Genomic DNA, 12047 nt, shown 5'->3' on the forward strand with positions numbered 1-12047 from the left:
CCCTTTCAAAAGACGCAAAATGTCATTGCTGGTTGCAGGTGTCTTCTAAGACCAATAGTATTCTCAAAAGAGCAGGACTAAAAGCCTTATACTTCAAGTGTAAAAACAATATAGGTATCTACAACAGGATAAGAGCACAGAGAATCTTTCTCTTTTTCGTATTCCCTCTCCCATATTTAGAAACATAAATATAAATGTAGACAACATTGCACGTCCATGCCCTGTATAACACACTGCATGCCTCCAGCTACTGGCTGGGTTCTTATTTTCATCATCTTCGCATATTTTATCCAGAATGTGCCTTAGTCGCCTAATTAAAATTCAACACTAATTATCACATTTAGGTGTGCAGATTTACCTGGCGCAGAGTGGGCATTTAAAGTCCACCTGCTCGAGTCAACGCTGCAATAACAGTTAAAATGCACAACTTTACTAGACAATTTCCTCAAGTCAAGTGCACGACGTGACCGCAGTTGAAGATGTCGAAGCTTAAAGCGAATCCACACGTAAAACAATGCTTTAGACATATTTTAAGGCGAAAAGCACAAGAGCAATATCTGCACCATTCGCTAAAGATGCAACTATTTTGAAGATAAGTGGAGCTTGACGGCCACCCAGACCACTGACCTGCAACTGCAAGTTTGTTATGAGAGGCCCAAAGCTGAAGTTGGTCCAAAAGCGTGCCAGGAGTATACAGCCCAAATAATTCTGAGGAAATGGCATGCTCACCTGGAAACCGATCAGCATCACAAAACAGGAGGAATAAAAACAAGCCCGTGGTCCAAGCTGATTTTTTAAGTACGGGGTCCAATATCGCCCCTTCAGCTAGGCCAAGACGTGTTGACAGGTCGTCATCTGAGCCCCAGTCACCCCGCCTCTCTCACACAGACACCCAGAAAATTGACAGCCCCGCTCCACAGCAGCAGAACTCTTCCACGGCTTTTGAACGCCCACCATCTCTTGCCGGCTCATCCAATCAACTTTTCCCCTTGCATCTCTTACTGCCTCTGCTCCCGCGGCTCGGAGACAGGATCCCTTCTCATCTGTATGCTAATTATTGTGCCACATGGACGCCAGCAGTAACGCTCTCAGACAGGAAACCAAGGGGCTTGGAGTCGGAGCTGGAGATTAATAAGTTGACACCACTAAATGACGAGGAGAGGCGTGCATGTGAGGGGCTGCCGCCGATGGAACGACTGCAGCCCCGATCCGAGGGCAGCAGCAGACAGGCAGGCGAGAGGCTGGAGGAGGCTTAGCCGTGTTGTGTGTGCATCACCGCCAGCTCCTTGGAGACCACATCACTGCTGCAGAACAGCATCAGGAGCAGACTGCTGACTTACCCTGGCTTGGTCTGGCATCCTCTCAGCAGCACACTGAGCGCCCGCGCCCTCGAATCGTGATGTGCGGATTCCTGTCGTTGCTGCTCGGTCTTGATAAGGGCGTTTGCAGCTCCGGCTGACGGTTTTAGCATTTGATTCGCGACATGTATGTGCTGTGCACTTTCTTCCGGGATGCATGCGCCTTTAGTTTGCACTCACAGGCCCTGAATATGGGAAGATGTCTGTGAGCTTGTGAAGAGCTGTGTTTAATGAAGCAGATGGGCACTGTGAATGCTGCACGCAGTTAAATTATACTCTGTACTTGGACAGAAAGCAACCGGTAGCATACCAAATAAATAAAAAGGGATCTGTAATATTGAAATCAACATTTGTATAAGTACACTAGACTTAAAGCAATTGTTGTCTAGGCCGACAGGTTTGCTTGACTCTTATATACTTCACAAACAGATATGGGCACAGTAACGTAAGTCACGCTTATGCACACGTATAAAGACAGAGCAACACACTTAAGACATCCACATGTGCACATAACAACACACCAACAAATACCCTGCACAGTGCACACACAGCCAAAATAACCAATAGGAACTGTAGGGAATTGGATTATTGCTTTGGAAGGGAGGGGGGTAAAACTCTACTCACTCTACTCACGGTTATCGTCAGGGTGAACACAAGCAAACCCCCAAATTAACCCGTGAACAACATCTCTTAGCTTGGCACAAAAGCTAAAAGACTTAACCTAGAGGCAATGTGTAAAGTATTTATGCAGCACACAAACAATAGTAAAGTGAAAACACAACAGAAGAAAAATCCCACACAAATTTAGAAAAAAATGATCAAAATGTAATAAATTGTTTGAGAACAAAATGACAAAAATCCAATCAGTAGAACCAGAGACATGCAGTTTTAAAGATTTAGATAAAAATAGTGTTTAAAGCACAAAGTGGCTACTGTGGTTGTCTGGTCTCACTGAACCAGGACAAACTCACAAGCTCAGGCCACCTCCATTGAGTGCAGGCTGGTTACAAGAACCAAGTTAGGCCTTCTGAACAAAGACCCGTATTTATACTTTTTTAGCGCCGCATTTGCGCTGCTTTTTGACGCAAAAGCAGCGCAAACTTACAAAATACAATTGTATTCTGTAAGTTTGCGCCGCTTTTGCATAAAAAAATGACGCAAATACGGCGCTAAAAAAGTATAAATATGGGCCAAAGTACCTTAAATACTTGTTATGGAGCTGTGTATGATCCTGTGTCGATGTAGCAGCAATTCTGAGAAGCTGTGGGGCTGCCAGCAAAGTCCTACATCGAAGATGCGTCACACAGTGTCAGTTCCGAGGAGCTGTAGGGCTGTGACGCATGGTCTTGTGTTGAGGATGCATCATGTAGCTGCAGTTCAAAGCTACTACAGGGCTGGGATGCAAGGTCCTGCCTCATGGATGCATTGTGCAGTAATGGTTCTGATGCAAGGCAGTGAAGTGATGCATTGAGCTGCTTCAATTCTGGTAGGACCACATTTGGGCTGTGAGTTGGGTCTGAGGATTCATTATTTACATCTGGTGCCCACTTGGAAATGGGAGAAACTTCTAGAGTCCACCCCCTAAAGAGGTGTCTGGAACATCCTACCTCTGTGTCCTTGCCCCAGCTTGTCTAGTGTGAAACCCTTTATGAGTGTGTTGAAGTAGAGTTTTGTGATGTGCAAGTGTGGTAGGTGACAGCTTTGTCTCACTATCAAGTCAAAGATGGTCCATTCTTCCTATACCTAGTCCCCTTTTGTCATAATGTCTTGGAGCAATTCACAAAGACAAACTACCAGCTACACCCAGTCATGTGACACAGGATACAGACTTCAGGCACCAAATAGGACAAGAAAATGTAAACTTTCTAAAAGTGGCGTTTTCGGAAATGTGACTTACAATCCAACTTTACTATTAAAGAGGGTTTCACATTTCAATTTGTCAGAGACCAAACTCAATTTCCTACTGGCTCCCACTTGAATGATATCACTGATTAAATGTAATATGGTAACTCAATATTATCCTATAGGAGAGGAAGGCCTTGCAATAGTGAAAAATTAATTTGAGTTTTCACTACAAGGACATGTAAAACTTAAAAGTACATGTCCAACTTTTTAAATACATTGCACCTTGCCCTCTGGGCTATGTAGGGCCTTCTCTAGCAGTGACTTCTTTAATTTAAAAAGGAAGCGAAGCCCTGGCAAAAGTTTTATTTTACTGGGTTAAAATGGCAATTTAAAACTGTATACACAAGCTGCAATGGAAGGCCTGAGCCATGTTTAAAAGTCTACTTAAGTGGGTGGCACAATAAGTGATGCAGACCCAGTAGTATCATTTAATTTACATGCCCTGGGTGCATGTAGTACCTTTTTACTAGGAACTTAAAAGTAAATTAAAAGGGCCAATTAGGTAAAAGCTGATGTTACAATGTTTAGGGAGAAAGCACAAGCATTTTAACACTAGTTAGCAGTAGTATAGTGTGCAGGGCTCAAAAGCCAGCAAAAACGAAAAGTCAGCAAAAGCAAGAGGATTGAAGGCAAAAAGCTGGGGAAAAGCACACCAGGGCTGTCAGCCCCATCCAACAGGGACAAACCCACACACTATCACACCACACAGACTGGTAGTCACCCATACAAACAGAAAATGTGGTTGCAACAAATGATTTACACAAAGATGACTGAGGCAAGATTTCTCACACCTAACACAGTAGTTGGCACAAAAATAGATAAATAGCAACATTTTTGGTGCACAAATCTGGGAGACCAGCCGCCATATAATCCGATATGGGACAAAATCCTCAATAATGACACAAATGACTGAGCACCTAACTTGCTGAAATTGTAGCAGCTTAGTAGCACTCCTTTTCACTTCAGTAAAACATTGGTATACAAATCTGCACATAATTCCATGGCTCTTTCAAATGATTTTTAAAAATTTTGGGGGTCATTCTGACCATGGGAGCACCGCCAACAGGCTGGCGGTGCTCCCACGAGCATTGTGACCGCGGCGGTTCAGCCGCGGTCAGAAGCGGAAAGTCGGCGGTCTCCCGCCGACTTTCCGCTGCTCGGGGGAATCCTCCATGGCGGCGGAGCACGCTCCGCCGCCATGGGGATTCTGACACCCCCTACCGCCATCCTGTTCATGGCGGGAAACCCGCCATGAACAGGATGGCGGTAGGGTGTGCCGCGGGGCCCCTGGGGGCCCCTGCAGTGCCCATGCCAATGGCATGGGCACTGCAGGGGGCCCCATAAGAGGGCCCCGCAAAGTATTTCAGTGTCTGCTTTGCAACTGCACCCGTCGCACCCCTGCAACTATGCCGGCTCAATTGTGAGCCGGCGTCCTCGTTGCAGGGGCATTTCTGCTGGGCCGGCGGGCGCTCTTTCGGAGAGCGCCCGCCGGCCCAGCGGAAATGTTTAAATGGCCGCCGCGGTCTTTTGACCGCGGTGCGGTCATTTCACGGCGGTACCTTGGCGGACGGCCTCCGCTGTCCGCCAAGGTTAAAATCACCCCCTTTGTCTTTATTTATCTTCATTTTAAAACTTCTTTTGACTGTAGCCAACGTGTTTCGTCCCACAAGGGACTGATGCATTTTTGTAATTTTCCACAGCCTGGAACCCTTTTAACTGCCTAACGCCAACACAGGCACCCTTGCATCATTGTTCAAGGGTGCCTGCATTGCATGCAGGATTGATTTGTGCAGGAAGGTGCACCTTCCTGCACAATAACAATCCTGTGAGGTATATTTCTCTTTCTATGTGTGCTGCAAAATGCAGCACACGTAGAAAGAGGAATAAACGAGGTTAAATAGAGGTGTTTTTTTCGCATTACATCTCCCGTGGGAAGGTGACAGATTTGAGCACATTCCCAGGCTTACAAGTTCTTATAAATTTGGGAATGCATCAAAAACTATGGGAGTTGAATGAGCACACCAAGGTAATACCCATGGAATGCCTTCAAAGAGCAGAATAATGCAACATTGTGATTTGCTCTGTGGTTCTCAAGAGTGATGCAAACCTGCTCATAAATAGGCCTCTTTGAGTTTAACAGAACCCATATGCAAAGCGCATACATGCAAGATTAAAAGGATGACCAGCCACTGATGAGGAATCACAGAATAAAAATGATTAACACAAGTGATATTGTACAGCCTTTGACTCCTAAGCTTACATCACTGTGTTAACACTTTGCCCCAACCTTTACCCTTTATTAGGAATCGTTTCCTAATCCAGAGCTAGGGTATGTCAAGAAGTGGAAACTACAGAAAGTAACCACTACTTTGAGAACCTGGATTCCTCATTGTTGCTGTTCCAGCTTTCAAAATCCCAAGGATCAGAGATGAGAAAGGTCAGTGTCTGGGGTATAAAGGGACATATCAAAGGTAGTAGCTACACACTCTGGCTGGCCTTAAATGACATCCAGTTATGTCAGAAAGACAGGTGGGCAGTTGCATGTTATGAGAGCTATTATGTGATGGATGGCAAATGTAAATATGGTCGGAGGACCAGTAGGTGACTGGTGGCATAGCTATTTAATCAGTGTAGATTGATAAGTGATACACAGGCAATTAGTCAAGTACTGATGATTATTGGTTAATGGCTATTACAATGGTGGCTTTTCACTACAAATATATTGCTAGATCTAGCAGGCACAATAGGGAAGAGTAGAGGTGAGGCTTCAAAATACAATGTAATTTCTTCTCACAGGGTCATTGTTTGGACCTGGACCTTTTTGCAGAGTCATCCCCAAGCTTTTTGCCTCCTTCCCCTATTGTTTCTGACCTCTTGCTGTTAGCTCTAGGACTCTGAGAACTTTATCACTGCTGATCAGTGCTAATGTGCAGGTGCTCTCCCTTCTAACATTGGTATGATTGGCTTACACCTAATTGGCACATTTAATTTACCTGTAAGTCCCTTGTACAGTGTTATCCCTATACCCAGGGCCTGGAAATTAAATGCTACTAGTGGGCCTGCAGCACTGCTTGCTCCACCCACAGAAGTAGCCTTTCAAACTTGTCTCAGGCCTGCTAGCACAGGGCCTGCATGTGCAGTTTACTGCCACAGGGCCCTGGTATCTAAATTTACTTGCCAGGCCTGAAACTCCCCTTTTACTACATGTAAGTCACCCCTAAGGTAGGCCCTAGCTAGCCCTATGGGCAGGGTGCTATGTATCTAGAAGGCAGGGCATGTTCATGGTTTTGGGGCCTGTCCTGGTAGTGACAAACAGCCTATTTGGTTTCTCACTGCTGTGAGTGTTGCCTTGCTCATAGGATTGCATTGGAAATGTCCTGCCTTATGGCTAGGGGGTATTGTCTGATTTATGAGGGGTAGCGTAGGCATGTTTGGTATAGCTGTAATGGTAGTGAGAAATGCTGCTTACTGGTGTGGGTGGATTTTTTATTACCATTATATAAATGCCACTTCTATAAAGTGAGCATTTCTCTGTGCTTATGACTCTGGTGTTTTGCAGCTTGACTCCAATCCATGTCTGGGGCAGAGTGACAGCTGGGCTTCGTGCATACTTTTCAGACAGCCTTTACACAGGGCGGGTGGAGGTGTCACAGAGGTGCATCTTTATAATGAATAATCTTCCTGGGCTGAGAGAAAGGGAGGCGAGTCACACCTGTATTTGTAAAGGCTATGCCCTGGCCTCACACAAAGGGCTCGTTTACCCCAGCTGATGTCTGGAGCCCGTGCTGGAGGAGAGAAGGGACACTCCTAGAAACAGTTGTAATTGGTTGTAACCTCTTCCCTCCTCTTTGAAATTGCTTTGCAAAACTGAATAAACGTACAGGGAATGTCTCAAGCCATCATTACCACTCTTCAAGCCAATACCCTTTGCCACTTAATTTGCTTGTGAATACTGTCCTCTAATGCATATTTAATTCCTTTTAAACCTCTCACATTAATGCAATGTTATGTAATGCACATTCAACACCTAAACATAGTCACTAAATTACTAACCTTATCGATCTGCATCGGCCGGACCTGCTGTTTTTAATAGAAACCTGTCTCACTCAAAATAGTGCTTCCTTCTTGGATGAGCTGCTTCCTCCAAATTTGAATATTGTTAGAAAGGGCAGGTCGAAGAGAATAGGAAGCGTTGTAAAGATTATCATGCAAGACTCAAGTGAAGATCAAAATACACACTCAACAACTGAATTTCGAAATAGAAACCCTTCTTCTTAACATTTCATTGAAATGCGCTACCCTGAGTTTCATATTGCTTTATAGGTCACCTGACTCTCCTGGGTCGGCTGTGACATCCCTGTATGAACTGTCAGTCTAAACTCCTAATAGGCAAACATTGGTGCTCCTTGTAAATTTAAACCTATGGTTGAGTCCTCCTTAAACAACCCCAGTACTTTTTCCCATAACATAGCCACATAACTAAACCAACAGTCCATCCATATTATAGGCCATATGTTGAGTGTCATGTTTGCTTTGACAAATCTCATTACAGTGGACAAAACCACATCTCTAATCTGGTCTGACCACTTTGGAACTACAGTTCACATTCAATTATCAAGACCCACCATAAACCCTCAGCAATGCCTATCAGTTGCAACGGGAATCTCTTCATTCCAGGCCGAGTTGCCACAGAATTATAAAATCTAAAGGCCCAACAAAACACCACCAATAGTTGTCAGCCTTAACATTCTGCTTCATCTCTTCAACTTCTCAATCTCTGCAACCATGGATGAAAAATTGCCAAACCGGGAACACAAAAAAACTGCACACAGTCAAAGTAGAAGTTTATCCTTGGTTTGTAGATGTGCTAAAAACCTTAAACTAGAAGCTCGGAGAGCAGAAAGGAAATGGAGAAGAGACTGGCCTGTCTCAGATAAATAGGTGTACCACTCTATATTGCTTTCATGTAAGAAAATACTAAAACTGAGAAAAGGAAAGCAGTCATAATTCACCAACCTTTATAAATAACTCTTTCACATTGTCTCTGAACTTCAATACCCTATTGCCATAAAATTAAAAATACCATTCTCACAATTCCTTTGTTACAATATTGCTCAATAGCTCAAATAAAATTTCTGATATCCAAGAGACTTTTGTTAATGCGCCAGTTTCTATGCTCATATTACCATATGTTTTACACATGGAGCCATCTAGACACCTTCATGCAAATCACACAAGAGGAACTCTTTCACATTATATATAACAGCATTCATTCAGATTCCCAAAATGATCCTATACCAGCATGGCATTTAAGGGAACTTAGCTGTGAGTGACATCCTCCTGGCTGTCTTTAACAGCTTCTTCAAGTATGGCATTGTTCCAAACCTCTGAAAGTTAACCATGGTGAGACCTCTGCTAAAGACGCCCACTTTAGAAGTTAAGGACGTAAACAATTCTAGACCCATCTCATTGCTCCTTTACATTGGTAAACTTGTGGAATTGTGGCTCTGCCTCAGCTTCAGGATTTTGCAGAATCTAATGACCTAAAATATGGGCAGCAAGGCGGGTTTTATCCCTGTCATAACACTGAGCTTGTGGTCCTATCAGCTCTCAGTGATCTTCATCAGCTCATTGATAAAGGATAAATTGGCTTTCTAGTCCTCTTAAACTTGTCAGACACATTTGATACCATTACCCACAACATCCTACTTAAGACCCTGAAAGAGGCAAATATCATCATTATGGTCCTGAAGTGGATAAAATGTTTCAATTCAGGGAGCCCTTCCTATGCATACATCAAAGGCTTCAGGTTCCTGCAGGAGCGAGGCTCTCATCCTTTCTGTTTAAAATATACATGCAGCCTCTTGCCCAATTGCTCCACGAAGCAGGGGTATGCTTTACATGTATCTTGTTGAAAGCTTATCCATAGCCTATTTAGTGTGCAAGAGTCTCACAGTCAAAAGGCAAGCCCTTTAATTGACTTCCTTACCATTGTCAGAGGATGGATGGTCAAGAGCTTGCTCAAGATCAACCCGACCAAAACTGAAATCTTAATTACCTCTGCTTCAAAGGTTGCAGAATGTGACACCACCTCATGGCCAGATGTAAAGGGCAGCACGCAAATCCTTTGAAAATGGTGTTGAATTGAGGAGTTCTCTTGAACAGCACACTGTCCCTGGAAGTCCAGTCTGTGAATTTGGCAAAGAGTTGTTTCACCTCCCTTAAACTTCTAAAAAGATTCTTCCCTTCATTCATCTCTCTTTGCATTTATCAGTAGTGAATGCTAAATGTCTTGACTATGTTAATTAAATCTCCCTTGAATTTACTGACAAAATTTAAGGTCAATTGCAACTTGCTTAGAATGCTGCCGCACAAGTGCTTAAACAAAATGCCTGAAGAAAGCATTTGCCTGTACACTGGCTTCACTCTTGATCACAGGTAGCGGCTAAGGCCTAAAAATTGTCCAAAATCCCTTTGCCTCAAATCACCTTCTTTTCTGGACAATACATTTTCCTTCCTTCAAATGTTAGACTCCCTCTGATCGACAAACCAATTCTTGCTTGTTATCACTAGGACCAGAAGGGTCTCTTCAACTAAAGTGCAGTCTTCAGGCTTTTTCTATCCTTCATACCTTTGCTAAATTCATACATAGGGAGCACTTCAATGCAGCATGTGTATCTCTCACGAGCTAACAATGTCACTCTTTGATCATCCAGCAGCAAGCAACATGTATAAAGTTCTGGGCTTTTGTTTTCAAATCACTTTTATTAAATGTGAGTGACCAAGTGGATCTAAAGTGGCAAAAAATGCAATATAAAACTCCATATAAGCTACTAAAATGCTGTCAAGAGCACCATGTTTATGTTTAGTTGACTTCTTCCATCTCATCAATGTACTAATTGTATATTTCAAATACAAGTTCCATTTAGACAGTGTAGTCCTTAATCTTTTGTTGAAATCATGTTCAAATTCAAAAGTATTTCTCATTTTATCATCAATATTTAAATCCAGTCAGTTAGCCTAATAGATGCTTACACGTGAGTCCTGATGCTTGTTACTTTTCAAGGTAAAAAAAAAAGCATTGACAACATTGGATTGACTAAAAATATAAAACAAATCATACACACATGCTTGATTTGTAATAGGACCAGATCAATTAAAGCTGTGATGCCGTATGAAGAGTATGTGAAGATCTAAAATTCCACTTAATGATACTGGTATACCCCTCTCGCTCAACCAATTGCAAGGTAAGCAATTCCAAATTCTACATATGGGTCCTTTTTAAAATTGTATTTCCAAAGATACTTGGCAAGAAATGCATTGAAAGCATGTTAAGAAGTGCTGCGATTCTTGGAAAAATTGGCAACAGTACATTTCTTCTCTTTCATATTCATATAGCATTATATCTTTCGCATGACCAGCATCAAAATAAATTACAGTTTGTTTCATCAGGGCACAGTTAGGACTCTCAATATCTTCTTTGGAACCAGCCCCACATTAGACCTGTTGCAAAAAATGTGTTGGATGTTTATCCACAGTTTTTTGTTTTTAATAATAGCTGCATATACACCACTCATTTCACGCATATTCATTATGTGAACTGTTGTGCTATGAAACTAACCATATGCGGCACCATATTAAGGTGTTCAAAAACGTGTCTACATCCCAGATATTTCTGCTGCATGGGATAAGCTAGTTAGGTTTATGTATACATTGTTACACACCCATGGCACATGGAATGCCTTATATGCAAAGTAGTGAGTGTTGTGTGAATGTGCACAATTACATATAAATACAATACATCAAAGTATGTGTCAGAGCATAGCCGCAGATCATGCAAAAACAAAGACAAAAAAAAAAAAAAAAAGAACTTGACTTTACCGGGACAACTGTGATTCTACATGCCTGATTCACAAATATGTGTAAACATTGCTTCCTTTGCTTGTGCAATATATGCATAAAATGCGACCTGGAACCTTGTACCAGTTAAACTGTTTACTCATGTGCATTATTTTCCTTTAATTGTCTAACATAGTGTATGAATAAATTCCACTCATGGGGTGGGCAGTGGGCATGTTCAAGAACGTTTTCCAATAACTTGCCTTGAAACCTTGATTTTGACAGGTTCTCAGGTGTAACCTGAGAAACCATTAGACTTTCCTAATGTAATAAACTATTTTTAACTGTAAAGTAAAAAAAAAAGTCCATATCGATAAAAATCATATGGTAACTTATCTTACTTTCTAAAAAATTAACAAACGTACACCCATGTAAGTTCATGAACCTCCTGATGTGCATTTTCCTTTTTCTTTTTTAAATGGTCCCTAAATAGTCGGACAACCATCCACAACAGTGAACTCATGCACTTCAACGTCTCACATAGCAAAGAACCAGAAGACTGTTATGTCAGGAGATTTAATTAGACCCTGTGGTCACGCTCATCCTTTGGAAATGCTATTGCACTTAACAAAACAGAAAACATCGCACAAATTACCGAGTACAAAAATTGTTTAACATTCTTTTAAAATTAATGTCTTACCGACTATTTATCTTATATGTCATGTCTACTACCATTGGCACAGTCATAAACTACATTAGAAAAATGAAAACGTATATTGGGCGAAATAATTATTTAGCAAAAGTACGTACTATGATGATATAATAATCCACAAGTCAACTCAACTGTTAAATAGACAAAATAAAGTTTCAATGTCCTTGGTATGATTCCAAATGTCATCTAAGACAAAATTACTATAGATACAGTTCAGACACATTTCACTGGCA

The 12047-nt window shown here is 42.1% G+C and overlaps 1 protein-coding gene across 25 annotated transcripts in view; it reads right to left on the reverse strand.

The window, feature by feature from the left end:
* MYT1L (myelin transcription factor 1 like) overlaps positions 1-12047 on the reverse strand; it is a 1206615-nt gene that overhangs the window by 1161751 nt on the left and 32817 nt on the right. For 2 of the 25 annotated variants that reach the window (XM_069235864.1, XM_069235855.1), the window contains exon 1: positions 730-902. The exons of 15 other annotated variants lie outside the window; for them this stretch is intronic. The gene's annotated coding sequence lies outside the window, so the exon portion shown is untranslated. Of the gene's footprint in view, positions 1-627; positions 1618-12047 lie in introns of those variants that run through there. 8 more of the 25 variants (XM_069235879.1, XM_069235862.1, XM_069235861.1 and 5 more) reach the window with 8 other exon arrangements.

The sequence above is a fragment of the Pleurodeles waltl genome, chromosome 5 (genome assembly GCF_031143425.1).
Source record: "Pleurodeles waltl isolate 20211129_DDA chromosome 5, aPleWal1.hap1.20221129, whole genome shotgun sequence".
In the NCBI taxonomy this organism is placed as follows: Eukaryota; Metazoa; Chordata; class Amphibia; order Caudata; family Salamandridae; genus Pleurodeles; species Pleurodeles waltl.